Below are 17,327 nucleotides of genomic sequence, written 5' to 3'. Positions count from 1 at the left end.
AGTTTTTGGGGTGTTTTTCCCGTTTCTGAGCACAGAAAAATGGAAAAACATGTTTTTTTTGTTATCAAACGGTGCGTTATTGAACCAGTTGACTGAACCTATAGCTCAAATAGCCAAAGTCGGTGGGTGTAGCTCTTTCAGAGCCTCCCCCTATTCGAATATCAGAAATTGGTACGCTAACCCTAATAAAGTTAGCCGTTCTAACACAAATGGTTGGGAGAAGAGTGTAATGGACTTTGTATACTTGTGTCCATTTTTTGCATGACTTTTATGACTGTTACCATTAAACAACACCTCTCCCACCAATAGAAAAGAAATGCACACATCCTGGGTAACAAATATGAGGTATCCCATAAATAATAAATTAAACATGAGGTGAGAGAGAGAGAGAGAGATTAATTAATGGAATAGCTTTTTATTATTTTTTTAAAAAATATACAAAATGTATGGTATCTTAGCGGATGGCATTGCCACCATGGAGTAGACTAACACTTGATCTTTATTCATTTAGTTTCTTGATCTTTATTCATTTATTGGTTTCTTCTTTGAGAAATTAAATAAACTAGCATAAATTAAAGATGTACGTACAATCTTAGCAAGTGAGGTTGTTACCAGATGACACACCAAATTGGCTACAATAGGTCTCATAATACTGAACACGATTTTCTATAGTTGCTGTGTTTCCACCGTTGCATTCAATTGCATCATTGATGGCTTGGATGGTTGCCCCAATCCCTTGGCCAAAAATCATGATTGAATGGGAATTGTTCATCCAAAACCATAATGCTATCTTAAACGAAGTCACAACATTGGTGGCCACAATTCTAGGATCACCTAGACCATCAAATCCTATACCGTTTCCAGCAGCACCATAATTATAATTCCACGATAGTTGGAGCGGTCAATGGCCATAGTAACCCTGGCCGGAAACACATGGGTATTGTGTCTGTTGCATCACAGTAATTCTGAGAAGCACCACCTATCTCATTTATGTAACAGAAGACTGCATGCATGTACACATGCACACACGCACAAAAAAGGCATAAATATTTAACTTTCTCCTTTAAAATAGATGTTTTTATCTATCCAAATACAATAATATTATGAATTTTGAATAAATAGAAGAAGATTTGTTGATGAAAAACTTATTACCTCCAGTCTCATGTGATACATGAGCAAAAATTGCGGCAATCTCTTATAAAGATTCAACAGTTGTTCTGGTGGTGCCAAAGCTAGAATAAGAATTAAGAACTGTGAGGAATGCATCAAGGGTATAGAAGTTCTTGTCCTCACAGGTTGACGAAGCCTGATTAATTATCCCATCAATGAATGTTTGTGTAACATAATTAGCAACCACAACAGTCCCACTTGGAGTTGGAGTTGTGGGAGTAGTCGGTGTTGTTGTCCCATAGCAAGGGCTTGCTTGGCATCCAGTGCCGCAGTAAGCATCACTGGTTCTGCAATACCCATACTGGCTATAGCAAAAGCTTGATGCCCAACCACAAGTCTAAGCCATTACAAATAATGGCATTAGCCCAACAGCTAAAATTTCAGCCAAAGTGATGGCTAACAGGCTTTTCCTAATTTTAAGGACTACCATTTTGTGGTTACTGTAGACACCAAATTTTGGCGTGCCCCAACCCCATTTAAAAAAAAATAAAATAATAATAATAATAATAAACAATAACTTGTAACAAAGAGTGCGGGTCCTACTTTCAATCCTGCGTGGAAGGAAAGAGGGCCCACCAATAACCAAGAAAAAAAAAAAGTTTCTTTTTCACGTCACTCCACCATGGGCCTTGGCCATTTATTGACCATTTATAGGTCAAATGCTCGCACACGGGTGACTACATCAACTCCGGCCGTGGAAACCCTTTTTAGAAAAAAATGGTTTTTTTGCTTTCCAAAACACAAGTCCTCGGGCCGAGAGAGCACACCTCTCTCAAGTTTCTTTTTGCCACATCGGCTCCGCTCATAACTTCATAAAAAATCCTTAAAAAATCATTAGAAAAATTGCTTCCTTCCTTTTTTGAAAATCGACATTGTTCATTTATTTCTTCCCGAAATGGTCGGCCAAATTAAGTCGAATTTTGGATGAGTCCGTTATTTCTAATTTCAAATATGACAAATCAAAAAAGACAATGTTTTCTTTTCACTTTGGGGTCTAGCCCTTCCATGGCTAGATCCTCTCTCCTAGGGCCCTACGTAAAAATTCGGTTTCTTCCTTTTATTATTCCTTTTCCGATTTCTTTATTTCATTATTATTGCTACTTATCTATCATTCCAATTTGTGTCGAACCACGACCACATGAGCGCGGGCCTCAAACCCTAATGCGTAGATTAGGATGTGATAGTATAGGACGGGTGTGGCTGGCCCTCAAATATCGGCTCGTAGCTTGGGATCGTTAGGTCTATTCTATTTCTGAAGGGACGGGGGAGCTAGCCCGTCATGTAGCCCAATTCCGATATGGAGACTGTTGGATGTCATATTTGTCTTTAGTTCATTTTGGCTTGTATTATTTCAATCTTCATATGCCTGGTTTACTCTTAAATTCTTTATTCCATATGTCACTTTGTGTACTCTATTCCTTTTTATGACATGTATACATCTTATTTGTACACAAACACACACACTTGAACCACTTCGGCGCAATTTGCGCCCAAACCTAAGAACTGGGCTAGGATAAAACATTGAACCTCACCTAGACTAGAACTATGCCTATGACCTAGGATCAAAATTAACAAGTAGGGTTTCACAAAGGTCTAGAAAAATGGAGACCGACCTCCGGGTCGGGCGAGGCGGGTGCCTAACACCTTCCCTCCTCATAAATTAACACTTGTCCAAAATCATTGGATGCAGACCACTCCCCTTATCCGGCATTGAGTCATAGCTCTCTCTCTCCTCGGAGAGAGATTATTTTTGGGTCATAGGCCATCACCCTAGGTGGCGACTCCCCCTTTTGGTAGAGGATGTACGTTTTTGAGACATTAGAGCAACGCGTCCAAACCCGACATTTCTATTTTGGTGTGTATGACAACGCATCGTCCCTTATCCGAGACCCCCTAGTCTCTACAGTTACCAGTCAAGGAATTGAAGTGGAAGAAAAGATGATGAAATTGTGGGAGAGAACTAGGATGAGAAAATAGTGCAAGGGAAAGGGAGGATTTATAGTCAATTAGTGCTTACGTGTGGGAAGTGCGACCTGGGAAGAACTAATGCATGTCTACATCAGTGTGTTGGGCACAACATATCTTAGGAGTCGTGTCTTACCGGCTTAGTATAAGTATCCACTAGCTCCCATGTATGTTGCACTAACAATGGAGGTAAGCAATGAACTTGAATTTAATTCTTTAATTAATTAAGATGTTGTCTAAATGCCACTTCTATAGGTGTATTTAAAATTAAGACACCTCTTTTACTTGCCTTTTTTCTTATTCTCAAAATTCCTTTAAGTAAAGGGTATAAAAAAGGTTTTCAAAAATAATTGGAAAGTTACTTATCATTATATCATTAACAATAATTATCATTATCTCGCATATTTTTCATTTACAAGTGTGAAATGACATTATTATCAATTAAATGTATTATACAAAAAAGGCAAAAAATTAAGGTTACAAAAATATTTGACACCTTAAGGATTTCAATAAGAAAATCTTATCAATCCTTTAAAATAATAATAATAATAATAATAATAATAATAATAATAATAATAATAATAATAATAAATATTATTATTATTATTATTATTATTATTATTATTATTATTATTATTATTATTATTATTATAAAACCCTAGCAATTAAATTGAACAATTCAACATTGGAAACTGTCAATGTCCTCTTCGGTGGCAGATGGGTTTCTATGGCAAGTTAAATGCCACTACGTGTTATTAATGTGTATTGTATCCTTCAAGAAGGCATGAAAAGTATTTCAGTGCTAATAGCTTATATTGTAGCATGTTGTGAAATGTAATAAACTATACATCTCTCCACCCTACTACTATTACTATTAATTGTAAATTTTCTTTATTGAATTTCTGGGGTTTGGGCAGCTCAAGGCCAAATCTAGATGATTTCGACTAACTTGAATATAGTTATCCAAAATCTGAAATGTTGACCATATTCATAAATTGTAATATATAACTCTATCAACCAAAAATAAAATAGTCTATTTATTTTAATTAATAATAATTGCTTGAATTGCACATTTAGTTACGGGAAACTATTATAGAATTGGAGTTTAGAGTTATTATTACTAATTTCTAGAGTTTAGGCTTATTCTTAATAATTCTAACAGAGTTTGACTAAACTGGAATCAAGTGAATTTTACGCAATCAATAAATTTTTTTTTTTTAGTTTTAGATCCGTTGAAACTAGTGAGTAGTTTCTTGTACCTCTTACTCCTTCAACAATTCATTCCACCTCCTCCCTACTCTTATTTTATAAAAACATATTATTAAAAAACAATAAATGACTCAGGTTCTTTCTATTATTTTTATGGTGAAATATTAATAGTATGGGGGTGATGTTTAGCAGAGGAAGGAATCACTGCCGGTGGTGTTCCTTTGTCAGTTACAGAAGGAGAAGAAGAAGAATAGGAGAAATATTTAATTCTGTTAAAAAAATATTCCGTCGACAATGGAATAGGAACGTATTCCGATAGTATATGTCATTTATTTTCATATCATTTATCGTTTGATATATTACGTATGTTGCCATTGTTCATCCAAAAGTAAGCATTGTAACTTTGTCATCTAATGACCAATAGATGCCAGCATGCCTTATTCTTAGGTAATCCGCTAGCATGCCCAATCTTTTCCCTTCCTGCAATATCATTATATTCAACACTGGTAAAAATAATTAGCTGGGAAATGAGGTATTTATTAATAAAAATAAAAATATAATAATTATAAAACAATTTCATTTAGAAGCGGTAATTACTGCCACTCAAGTAGTAGTTAAGGATTTTTTTTTTTTTTTTTTTGATAGATATGGTTATTTAGCAATGCACCATGCAACGTTGCCAGTGCCATGCCACGTGCTTCTTTCTTTTTAGAAGCCAATCTGATTTGTGTTTGTAGGATACTCTTTGGGACATTCAAGAAAGGCCAAGCTATCGCTTTATTAGTTGAGGGCCTTCTCATTGGCTAGTCGTCTCTTTCTATTATTGAGGTTTCTACTGATGGCAATACCAAAGGTGGAGCCTTAAGTCTTAAGAATTTATTTTGAGCTCTTTTTTCCATTGATGGTAAATGTCATAGGTGGGAATCTAGAGTCTTTTGTAATTCAACCTATTATTTTTTATTAAAATAAATATACTATTTTAATTCTGATAAAATATTTCATATCTAGTAATTTATGATTATGGTCAAAATTTCAAAATTTGGATAACTTTATTCAAGTTAGTCAAAATAGGTTAGATTTGGCTCTAAAGAGCCTAAATCCTAAAATATATATCAATTGTAATATTGTAGGACAGAGTGAAAATTTTTTGTTACATTTTTTTAATAAACTGCAATATAAGTCAATACCACTAAAATACTTTCCATGCCTTTTTCAGGGAGATAACACGCATTAATAATAAGTAATGGCATTTAACTTGCCATAGAAGCTCATCCACAACCCATACCTTGACATTTTCCAATGTTGAATTGATCAATTGGATTGATGGGATATTCTTATTGTCAACCGTAATGTTTTCAAATATTTTGTAATCCTACTTTTTTCTCAATTTTGTATAACACATTTTTTTTTTCTAAATGAGGGTAAAGAATGTCATTTCACATGTGTAAATAAAAGATGTGCAAGATTATGACAATTATTGTCAACGACATAAAGATAAGTATCTTTGAAATTATTTTTGAAAATCTTTTTATACCCTTAACTTACAAGAATTTTGAGAATAACAAAAGGGCAAATAAAGGAAGATGTCCAAATTCTACATACACCTGTAGCTAGAAGTGGCATTTAGACAACCCCCTAAATAATAAAAGAGTGGTACTGCTCTGCCTCTACGTCCATTGTTAGTGCAACATGCATGGGAGCCAATGTATACCTATATTAGGCTAGAAAGACACAACTCTTATGGTCTACTGCAGCTGACACACTGATGTAGACATGCATTAGTGCTTCCCAGGTCCCACTTCCCACACTTATGCACTAATTCACTATAAATCCTCCCTTCCCCTTGCATTATTTTCTCATCCTGGTTCCTTCCCAATATTTCATCTTTTTTCTCTACCTTCCTCAACCTCAATGGGTACTCCCAAAATGGTAGCTCTTAAAATTAGAAAAAGCCTATTAGCCATCACTCCTGCTGGAATTTTAGCTGTTGGACTGATGCCATTATTTGTCATGGCTCAGACTTGTGGTTATGCATCAGGCCTTTGTTGTAGTCAGTATGAGTATTGCGGAACCAGTGACGCTTACTGTGGCACTGGATGTCAAGCAGGCCCTTGCTATAGGACAACAACACTGACTACTCCCCCTCCAAGTGGGACTGTCGTGGTGGCTAATTATGTTACACAAACATTCTTCGATGGGATAATCAATCAAGCTGCTTCAACATGTGAGGGCAAGAACTTCTATACCCTTGATGTATTCTTCAAAGCTCTTAATTCGTATCCTAGCTTTGGCACCACTGGAACAACTGTTGAATCTTTACAAAAGATTGCCACATTTTTCGCTCATGTATCACATAAGATTGGAGGTAAATAAGTTTTTCTTATGATTTCATCAACAAATCTTCTTCTATTTATTCAACCTTCTTAATTTTACTATCTATGGATGGATAAAATCATCCATTTTAAAGGAGAAAGTTAAATATTTATGCCTTTTAGTGCGTGTATGGAGGTGTATATGCAGTCTTCTGTTACATAAATGAGATAGGTGGTGTTTCTCAGAATTACTGCGATGCAACAGACACACAATACCCATGTGTTGTCGGCCAGGGTTACTATGGCCGTGGACCACTCCAGCTATCATAGAATTATAAGGTGCTGCTGGAAACAGTATAGGATTTGATGGTCTAAGTGATCCTGGAATTGTGGCCACTGATGTTGTGACTTCGTTCAAGACAACATTATGGTTTTGGATGAACAATTGCCATTCGATCACAATATCTGGCCAAGGGTTTGGGGCAACCATCCAAGCCATCAATGGTGCAATTGAATGCAATGGTGGAAACACAACAACTATGGAAAATCGTGTTCAGTATTATGAGACCTATTATAGCCAATTTGGTGTGTCACCTGGTAACAACCTCACTTGCTAAGCTTGTACGTACAGCTTTAATCCCGAAGTGGTTAACCAATAAACACCAAGTGTTTCTGTCAAGAAACCAAATAAATAAACACCAAGTGTTTGTCAATTCCTAAGTGACAACATCACTTGCTAAGATACCATACATTTTGTATATATAGTTTTAAAGACAATAAAAACTATTGCATTAATAATCTCTCTCTCTCTCTCTCCTCACTTTTGATTTATTATATACTGGATACCTCAGATTTGTTACCCATGATGTATCATGTATGCATTTCCTTTTTGATGGGGGGAGGGGAATATGTTGTTTAATGGTAATATTCATATAAGTAATGTGAAAAATGGAATATTATACGTTTCTCCCCTACTTTTTTTTTATTTAAGATGGTGCTTGGATTTTTATTTTTATTTATTTATTTATTATTATTTTTTTTTTTTGCAATGAATCTGATTCCTATAAAGTTTTGAAAGTAGAAATGGCTTTCAGCCTCACTATGGACTAGGGGTGTCAATCGGTCGGGCCGGTCTGGTTTCGGTCGGTCCGGTCCGATTTCGATCGGGCTTAATCGGGCTTGAAGACTTTCAAAGGCTACACCGTGTCCGCCCATTTAACTAATCGGGCTTAGTTATTGAGGGCATGGTACACTTTATATTCTGTCAGTCGGTCGGCCTCGGGCTATAATTGGGCTACTTTAATCGGGCTACTTTAATCGGGCTTTAGTCGGGCCTTAATCGGGCTACGGACATGTTTAATGTTAAATGGGTTTTAATCGGTTTTTAAATGGGCCCTCTTTAAAATGTGCATTTATATTCCGGCCCACTCATGCAAGCCCAAAAAAATGAAAATAAATCAATAAATGATACCAAATATAACCATTATTTAAAATGTGAACATGTCTTTACTTTTTAGTTTTTATTCTTTAATTTGGGGGGTAAAATAGGTATTTTACAATCATTAAAGGGTCAGGCCAAGTCGGTGCACAATAGGCCGGTCTCGGTCAGGCGCCCGACGGTCCAAGTAGCAAAACCGAAACCGACCATTTATAAACTGGCCGGGCTCAAGCCCGACACATTTAATAAATGGTCCGGGCCGGGCCGGTCTATAAACGGTCGGTCCCGATCGATTTAGTCGGGTCGGGCCACGAATTGACAACCCTACTATGGACCATGGGCTTTACGGAAAGAAAATTGGACTGAACAGTAATGGTTGACCCACAGGACAACTGTTTTTTATAGGTAGCCCCTCAAAGAGAGTTGAGTCATGACTTCTTAATGGTGTGGTATTGGCCATTTCCAATTAAACTATCAGCTTGGTGTGAATAACCAATTTTTAAATTTCCAACATCTATTCCTCTCACTTATATTCCCTTTTTCTCTTTTTAAATTTTCAATGTGGGACTGAAAATTAATGCTTTATCTTAAGTTTTCTTTGATATATTTTCAATTTTAAAATTTAAGTGATTTCTTGAAATAAGTCAACAAATAATTTTTTTGTCAAGAAATTGAAATTATTTCATTGCAACAACTGAAAATTTTCAAAGGAAATTCATTTGGTAAATTTAATTTTTTTTAAATAGATTTCATCACTGTTCTTTCTTCATCTACCAGACCGAGCTGCTTTAAATCTCCAGTTAAGAAAATGAGTTCACCATGTGCTGGAACACTTCCCTTTGAAAAGGTTCGGCAATCAAAGCTTCGTGACACTGATTAAGTAAGTCAATCCCCAGGTTCTTCATTTCAAATGGTTTTTTCATTGGCACCCATGGTCAAGAATATCGAACATTACAGTAGAGTTCATTTCATGGGAGACAATAGAGGAATATGATCGTATTGGGGAGGAAATACACAATTAGGCTATCTTTAGTATCATTTATGTTTTTTTTTTTTTTTTTTGTATGAAATTGATTGAATGTGACTCTTTGGCAGTGGTTCTTCTTATCTCGAATTGGAAGCTTCCTTGGATTTTTTATCAGTGATGGATGAACTTGATTCCATATCTTCAATCAGTGCTGGATTACCTTGCTAAATTGACAGCTAAGTTTGAGCTATCAACTCGGATTAATTCTTGGCCTCTACTGGTTCTTATGGACTTGGAAATGGATACCCTAGGTCATCCTAGGTATCGATTCAATTAATTTAACTATAATTTTTTAGGTTTTGGGCTCAGTTTGGATTCTCATCTGCTGATAAAAATTCCAAAGGTAGATTAGTTTCTCCTTGTTCTCAAATTTTCAGATTTTGGCTTGTGATTTTTTGCTTTAAATTCTTTTCTTAATACAAATGACTTTTTAGGCAGAAAAAAAAAAAAAAAAGGTTTACGAACTATTTATAAAAAAGTCATCAATGAAAATAGTTTTTGTCTAAAAAAATAAAAATCGTTTGAAAACTATTAGACATAATAGATTATAGAATGAGAAATAGGTTTAGTATGCCTATGTGAAGATAATTTTATATCTTTCATACTTTTAATAAAGATCGATGAAAGAATGTTACTCGCAAGCGCAGATGCACGCCTAGACACAATAGATGTAGAAAGACTATGCTCCCCTCCCATTGGCCGACTCGTTGGCATGCACTTATGCCAGCAGGATAGCATTAAAGATATAGCTTTTTAGAAGAAGTCAGTTAATCTATAACCATTTTTTTTTTTTTAATAAATAGACCCAAATCCACCATAACTAATTGTTGGATGACCATAAGTTTTGCTTCATTAGTAACATAGGATATGATACACTATTGGATCATATCAGTTATTGGATTCCTAATTTTTTATGGCAATGGCACATCAATAAGGACAATAACAAAAACATGAAATTTAATTGTGGACACATGTGCATTTGAATTGCTTCTGATATTGTCTTTGATCATTCTAATTCAAGTGGGGTAAAGCTAATATGTTAAAGATAGAGCAAACTTATCAGTAATGATGTTTTTGCTCATGGTTTAAATCCAAAGGAGGGTTTTCAATTGTGGACATAGTTGTAAATACAAATAGGTAAATGATATACAAGGGTCTCTCCACAAGCTTCTACTCTCGTCTCTTCGTTTGTCAGTCTTGTCTGTTCCATTGTCTACACAATTGTTAGGATATCAACTAATGGGCATTGATACCATATATAGGCTGGGCACAGGGACTAACCTTCTGAAAATAGAATATAACTAATGTCTCTCCCATAATGGGCTTAGTTGTTAATGGCTCCATACATAATAAAACAAACTTTACATAATATAAAACGGGTATATTGAAGTTACAACCCACTAAGGAGACCACCTCTTACGTAAGGCTCCATCCAACCATGCCATCAGTCAACACTCATCCAGTAGTTCATACCCACACATGGCTAGATGCTATCCCACATATAGGAAAACGATACATTCTTCCACTTGGGCAACAGGAAGTCATTGCTCCAACCGAAAACTAGAAAATGAGCTCATATAGGAAGTGTTGATAAGCTACGTTCTCAAAACAATACACTGAAGTCCAAGCAAGAATACAAACACTCAATTGTAAAGGTCATCACATCTTAAGTCGACATGGAATCTACACTTCAAAGTTTTTGCACCCTCACCCACCATGTGCTACATTGGTGTAAGGGGTGTGGTATAAAAATGAATTAATTTCACAATGATTAAACATATCTAATCCAAAATCGATCCTGACTTCAAATTGAAGTCAATAGTTGCTCCATCACTGGGAGCTCGCTGACACATCCCACACGAACATAAATCACTTAGGACTATCCAAAATGGCTATTCCAGAGAAAAGTTCACCATAATTAGTTCAATTAATAAAGTTCACTGGGACTGGATCCATTTGTCCCTAAAATGCTAGTACAAATCCTCAACTTGATGAGCATTTGTAACGTCCAAAATGTATGCAATTGAAAATAGTCTTTGGCACATGAGAGAGATACCAGCATAATATTGCCCCTGCTATCTTTCAAGGTCCTTACCTATACTTTCATTCAAAAATGCCCATACTATCATTTAAGGACAATAATAAGTACATGTACAAAATAAAACATATCATGGCCATCAATAAACTGCAAAATAAATGCACAACAGTATTAACAACAGTAACAATAGCTTACATAATTAAGACAAGAAAATTCCTAGTAACAAAATATATAATAATCTACATAGTCATATACTGCTAACATGCATAAAAGCCTTTAGAACCAAACCCTTTGTTAGTGGATTTGTAATTAAATTATTATTATTACCTATATCTTTTTTTTTTTCAATAAGTGGTTGTCAGCTATAGCCCAACCGACTCAAAATTTTCCTTTACTTCATTTCATAAAATAGAAACTTCACCAATCACAAGCCAGGGTGCTCAATCCAACGGGTCTTGGCTTCCATTATTATTATTATTTAGGCCTTATTATTTTAAGGAACAAAATCTGGATGGGAATGTTCCCTCTTTCCCTAGTTGCAACTGAAAGATAGAGAAAAGATAACACACAGACACCCCCCAAAAAAAAAAAAAAAAAATTGCTTGTCACCGCCATCGCTAGCAATGGCTAAACCAAGGGCCCGTTTGATAACGTAACCAGAAACGTGTTTCTGTGTTTTCTTGTTCTCAGAAACAAAGAAACGGCATAAATACCGTTTGGTAAAAGTGTTCTGTTCCACTTGTTTCTTGAAACATAAATTGAAATTTATAACAATTTATGCTTCAAGAAACATGAATGGCGAAACAAGTAAAATGAAACAAGTTTTACTTGTTTCGCTCGTTTCTCGAAACAAAAATGGGGCACAAAAAATCGATATTGAAGACAAAGCTACTGGACTCCTTAATCGCATATCTATATTCTTTCGTCTTCGATGAAGTCTAGCCAATCCCAAGCAGCTTCATCGTCGTCCACTATAGCATTTTTCGACCCACCATAGCAACCGCTGGCGGTTCCGACGACAACATCATCATCAACGGCATCAGAGAAAATGGCCTGTCTATCGATATCAGCTGCAGAAGAAACCTCTGGGTCCCGCGAAGGGGGCGGCCAGGTTCGTCGCCGCTTCTTCCACTCCTCAGGTCCTACCTCTTACATTCGTAAATCGTAATCGAACTCTGGATCTCAATCTGCCAACGGCACTCCGCTGCAAGGCCCCAATCAATGAGGAATCAACTCCAAATTCTGCCCTAGTTCTCCACTTCTCCGGTAAATCGTAATCTAATTCTGAATCTCGATCTGCCAGGAGGCTCTTCATCTCTTTCATCCAGAATCCAAATTGTCGGGCCTCAGTTGAAAGTCACAACTAGCGACTCCATTGTCTCAAGCTGCACGAAGCAGACAACCACCGTCCTTGTTGCTGCTCGAACCTGCAGGTATGCTCTCTCTCTCTGTCTCTCTCGTTTGCTCTGTCCCATTCTTCTCTCTCTCTCGCATGCTCGTTCTCTCTCTTTTTCCTAGGAACCATGAGCCTTGGTAAGTGTTAAAACTTTGGGTAATCTAGGGTTTCATATAGTTTTGAGGTTTGTTGGTAAACCTCTTTCACAATTCTTGATCCCAAAGCTGGTTTCCTTTTCAATAACAACTCTGTTCTCATCACTGCCGATATCCTCGTATTGAATGAATCCATTTCCTTCACCCGTGATAACAATGAGGTACAGTCTTCTTCCTCGTCGTCCTCGGTTGTCGTCGCAGGTTCTGTTTCTGATGTATTGAGCGGGAAGTTCACTTGGAGGGTTCGCAATTTCAGTCTTTTTAAGGAGATGATCAAAACCCAGAAGATAATGAGCCCTGTTTTCCCTGCTGGGGAATGTAATCTTCGGATTAGTGTCTACCAGAGTTCCATCAATGGGGTTGAGTATCTCTCAATGTGTCTATAGAGCAAGGACACTGAGAAGTCTGTCGTTCCTGACCGAAGCTGCTGGTGTTTGTTTCAAATGTCGATGTTGAACCAGAAACCTGGGTTTAACCACATGCATAGAGACCCGTATGGCCACTAATAAGAGTTTCAAGAAACAATGTTTATCAAACACCCAAAATTCTGTTTCTGTTCCCAGAAACGGAAATTTTTGTTTCTGTCGTTTCTTGAAACAGAAACAGCAGAAACGTTATCAAACGGGCCCCAAGTAGCGGTCTACCATCCTAACCTCTGGAGAGTACTTATGACATTCCAGTGATCATAATACTAGTATTCTTTTTCAAAATAAGAAAAAATGCCCCTACTATCACAAAACCTTTTCAGGCTAAGAAGTTATAACATACAGCCGCACGCAATGGCCAAAGAGATGACCAAGGACCCAAGAATTCCGTCAAATATACACCCGCTTCTTGGGATAATTATTCCTATAGATCCCAATACAAGAACCAAGACCAAAGAAGACCATGGACCTTTGTGTAGGAGGGAATCATAGGGCGGGTGAGAAGGGAGGGAACAACCTCTGCAAATCTTCTTTGAGGCCATGAAGAACATGGATGTTAAAATCCTGAGGTGTGACAGGCTTCCCAGCAGCAGCCAGTTCATCAGTGATTACCTTAGTCTGATATAGAAATTCAGTTACAGTTTCATCTAAAGTTTGACGAGATTTTGAAGGCTTAGATGAAGGGACATCAATCAGGAGGAGGAGGCCGAGGCATAAGTATCTTGAAGAGTTGTCCAGATCTCATGGCTTGTGTCCTTGTCAAGAATGACATGAATGGCAGATTCAGAGAGGGAAGAGAAAATGAGACTTGCTAATTGAGAATCCTATTGGTGCCAATAGAGGCAATTGAATCATCAGGACACAAATCCGTACCATCAAGAAAGCCAAAGAAGCACTGGCCTTTCAAGAAAGGCACGAGTTGTTCCTTCCACAAGAGAAAATTAGTGGGTGTAAGTTTAAGAGAAAGGATGGCATGATAGGCGCAGCCATGACTGTGGAGGTGGCAGCACACAAGAGGGAGAGATGGGGGGTCGATAGCCATGAGAAGGAGAATGGGCATGGAGAGAGACGCACAAGGGAGAAGGATTATGGGCTCGTGAGAGTTGGAAAAAAAAAAAAACCTATGCTCTTGATACCATGTTGAGACTGAATTTGTGTTCTGTATTTTTTGAGCTCTCAATTCAGAGATAATCACTATATAGAGATGGATAACAGCCCTATTACACAAGGGTTTTGTACTTTTTTTTTTCGCTAATGACGGTTATTCAGACTTTTGGCCTGGCTAATCCCACGGGCCCATACTGACCTCACAACCGCATGGACCGGGTCACACCAGAGTTGAATGAGAACCATTCAACTTTCACTGAAAGCAGTAAAGAGCACTAAACACCCCCGTATAAGTGGCCCAAGGTGTGCCTAGTGAGAGTCAAACTCAAGAAGTCCGAGTTTACGACTTGTACCAAATTTGTTGTTCACCAACTGCACTAACCCCCTTGGGTTTCATACAATATAGGTAAGAGTCGAAGAAAGATACATGAAATATATTCCTACCATAACTAGGCTGCCAATATATAAAAAGTGTATATTGAGTTACCCGACTGGGTAGGACTCAATATATATCGATAGAGTTCATCCCCATTTGGATGCATGTCTCTAAATTACCAGATACAGTTTACACTTTCCACAACATCCACACGGACGGCAGTCTATTGTGTGGCTAAAGTCCTTGGCTTTACCCTCAACTTTGCTGGGTAAAGTCTCCTAAAGAAGAAGCGACCGGTCTGCTGCAACTCAAAATTCAACATGCTGATCAGTTGATGCTTAGACCCAAGAAACACACCATTCCAGCTTTCTCAAAGGATCCAGGCAGTTGAAAACATTTGTAACCTAATCTCTGAAGCTAATAACCAAAATGAGAATCCATAATCCCTTCTCCAACAAATCATGGGGAGGTTCAATGAGAAGGATAACACTGCTGATCACGAGAATCACCTGGATGGATCAACCAGTCAAAACATCATCCCCACCAGTGATTCGGAACAAGGGAGAGCTAGGGTGACAACTCAACATAATCGGGTAACTGTAATCTGCTCTTTCCACCCTTTTTCCATTTACATATCTACTGCCTTTTGCATTCTATTAAGCATCATTGTCTCTTGGTATCATTTTGAAAAGAAATACTTGGCCAGACGATTTGTCCCAAGATATCTTTAAGACATTTAGGATTTCCTTTTCTATTTTGTTTCCATTGTTGAATTGCATGGTATCCAAGTATAATTATAATGTCTTGCAATTTCTCTTTACCAATCTGCTCTACTTATTCTCTTTGTTGTTATGAATGTTTGTTCTTTCTCCTAGTCCAATTTATTTGTGATTTTGTCTTTTCTAATATTATCTCTATACATCATGGTTTTACAAAAATACGTCCAAGTAGTATAATACCCCAAGGAGGGTTCATAGGAAGAAAGAAGGCTAGTCATGGAGGGAAATGACGGTACCCCTTGGTAGATAATTTTAAGATGGTTTGGGGGATTAATGTCTGTTTGAAAGTTTGTCAAAAAATGAGAAGTATGTACTTTATACGATACATAGATAGATATAGGGGAAGGGGGCATTTATCTCATTGCAAAAAGGAACCATCAATAGAAGCATTCGACCAAGGATCAGTCGATTTTGATCATGGTTTTAGGTATTGATATCTTAAATCGGCCTTGTCAATCGACACCTAAATTAGGGGCTAGGTCCTAATTGTCTCCTTCTTGACTCAAATTAAAAAGACATAAGTCCTGCCAATTATCAACAGGGCCAGAATTTTCTTGAAAAATAGAAAAGATACTAATAGTTCTAATTAGATGTCTTCAAGGGGACTCTCGTGAAACACTCTTCTAAGGGAGAAGTGCCAACCACCGAGGCAAGTAGAGATATAAGTAAAAAGGATATCCAAAATACACTTTTTTGTGGGAAGGTGGGTTAAAAGCATGACTTGAGAGTGCTAACCACTGGTTTTTTATTTGAGTCATAAAATGGTTGTTCAAAAATTTTTTGTCTCCTTTCCTTTTGACTGACTATTCGTGAAACATGAAAGTGCTTTCTTTACAAAATTTGTACTGTGAAATTGTGAAATGATTAGGGCTGTTCTTGGCTAGAAATTTTGGCTCGTAAAAGAAAAAATGAAAAAAAAAAACCTTACCAGTCCAGTGCAGGAAATGCCCAGACTGTGCGGGATGCCAAAAGTCCGTGCTGCCCCCTTGAGTTGTGCTGAATATGCTCTCGTGCTCCCTCCTGTTGGCTCATTGGTTTGGTGTTTCCAATACATATCGACAAAGTTCTCTCTCCCAAGATAAAATGTCTCATCACACACTAAAATCTCCAGGAGAGCCTAGCTTTTAGTATGCGATAGACTGAGGATTAATTTACCACTTCAGTGTCTTGACTTGAGCATAAACTCTAGGGAGCCCTGTACTGTACCCCATATGGCCACATCATTCCATCTTTTCTTGCTTTTACTACATGCACCCCAACATATGGAAGTACATCCACAGGTCTTTTCAATCGTCAGATACTTGTTTGGACATCCTAACAATTGGAGAGGATCTTTTTCTTGCATGGAAAGTGCGATCAACTAACATACGTGGTTCGGTTGTTGGGTTAAGGGGTGACTGTTAGAGGGATTTTTCTTAGGTTGATAGACTTGATCAGAATTGGGAGATATGGTCAATTCTAATTGGGGCTCGATTTTATACTCAAATGAGTTCCATCAAATTAGGCCAAGTGTGGACAAATTTAGGCAATTTATTAGGTCAATTCTGGGATGATTTGAATCAAAATCAATATAAACCAATCTTTTACTGGATTTATAAACTTAACCATTCAACTTTCACTGAAAGCAGTGAAGAGCTCTAAACACCCCCGTGTGAGTGGCCCAAGGTGTGCCTAGTGGGAGTCGAATTTAGGATGTCTGAGTTTACGACTTGTACCAAGTTCGTTGCTCACCAACTGTGCTACCCCCTTGGGTTAAGGAAAACGATACCTAAATAATACCTAAAACTGGCAAAGGAAGGGAATCTAGATTATTAAGTGGATAGCCTCGAGACAAGGAAAAATTGGGAAGTATAGTTGTGAATTAATGGTCGGCCAATTATCATATTTGATTAAAAAGAAAAGGATTAAAAAATTAAGGCATCGTTAGATA

At 37.2% G+C, this 17,327-nt stretch overlaps 2 pseudogenes; one reads left to right on the top strand and one right to left on the bottom strand.

Annotated features, from left to right (window-relative positions):
* Window positions 1–592: 592 nt before the first annotated feature.
* LOC122065123 lies at window positions 593–1,976 on the bottom strand (annotated as a pseudogene).
* Window positions 1,977–6,270: 4,294 nt separating this feature from the next.
* LOC122093082 lies at window positions 6,271–7,273 on the top strand (annotated as a pseudogene).
* Window positions 7,274–17,327: the final 10,054 nt, after the last annotated feature.

This window comes from Macadamia integrifolia, chromosome 2 (genome assembly GCF_013358625.1).
Source record: "Macadamia integrifolia cultivar HAES 741 chromosome 2, SCU_Mint_v3, whole genome shotgun sequence".
Lineage (NCBI taxonomy): Eukaryota > Viridiplantae > Streptophyta > Magnoliopsida > Proteales > Proteaceae > Macadamia > Macadamia integrifolia.
The sequence above is the reverse complement of the archived record's forward strand: the minus strand, read 5'-3'. Positions and strand labels throughout refer to the sequence as shown.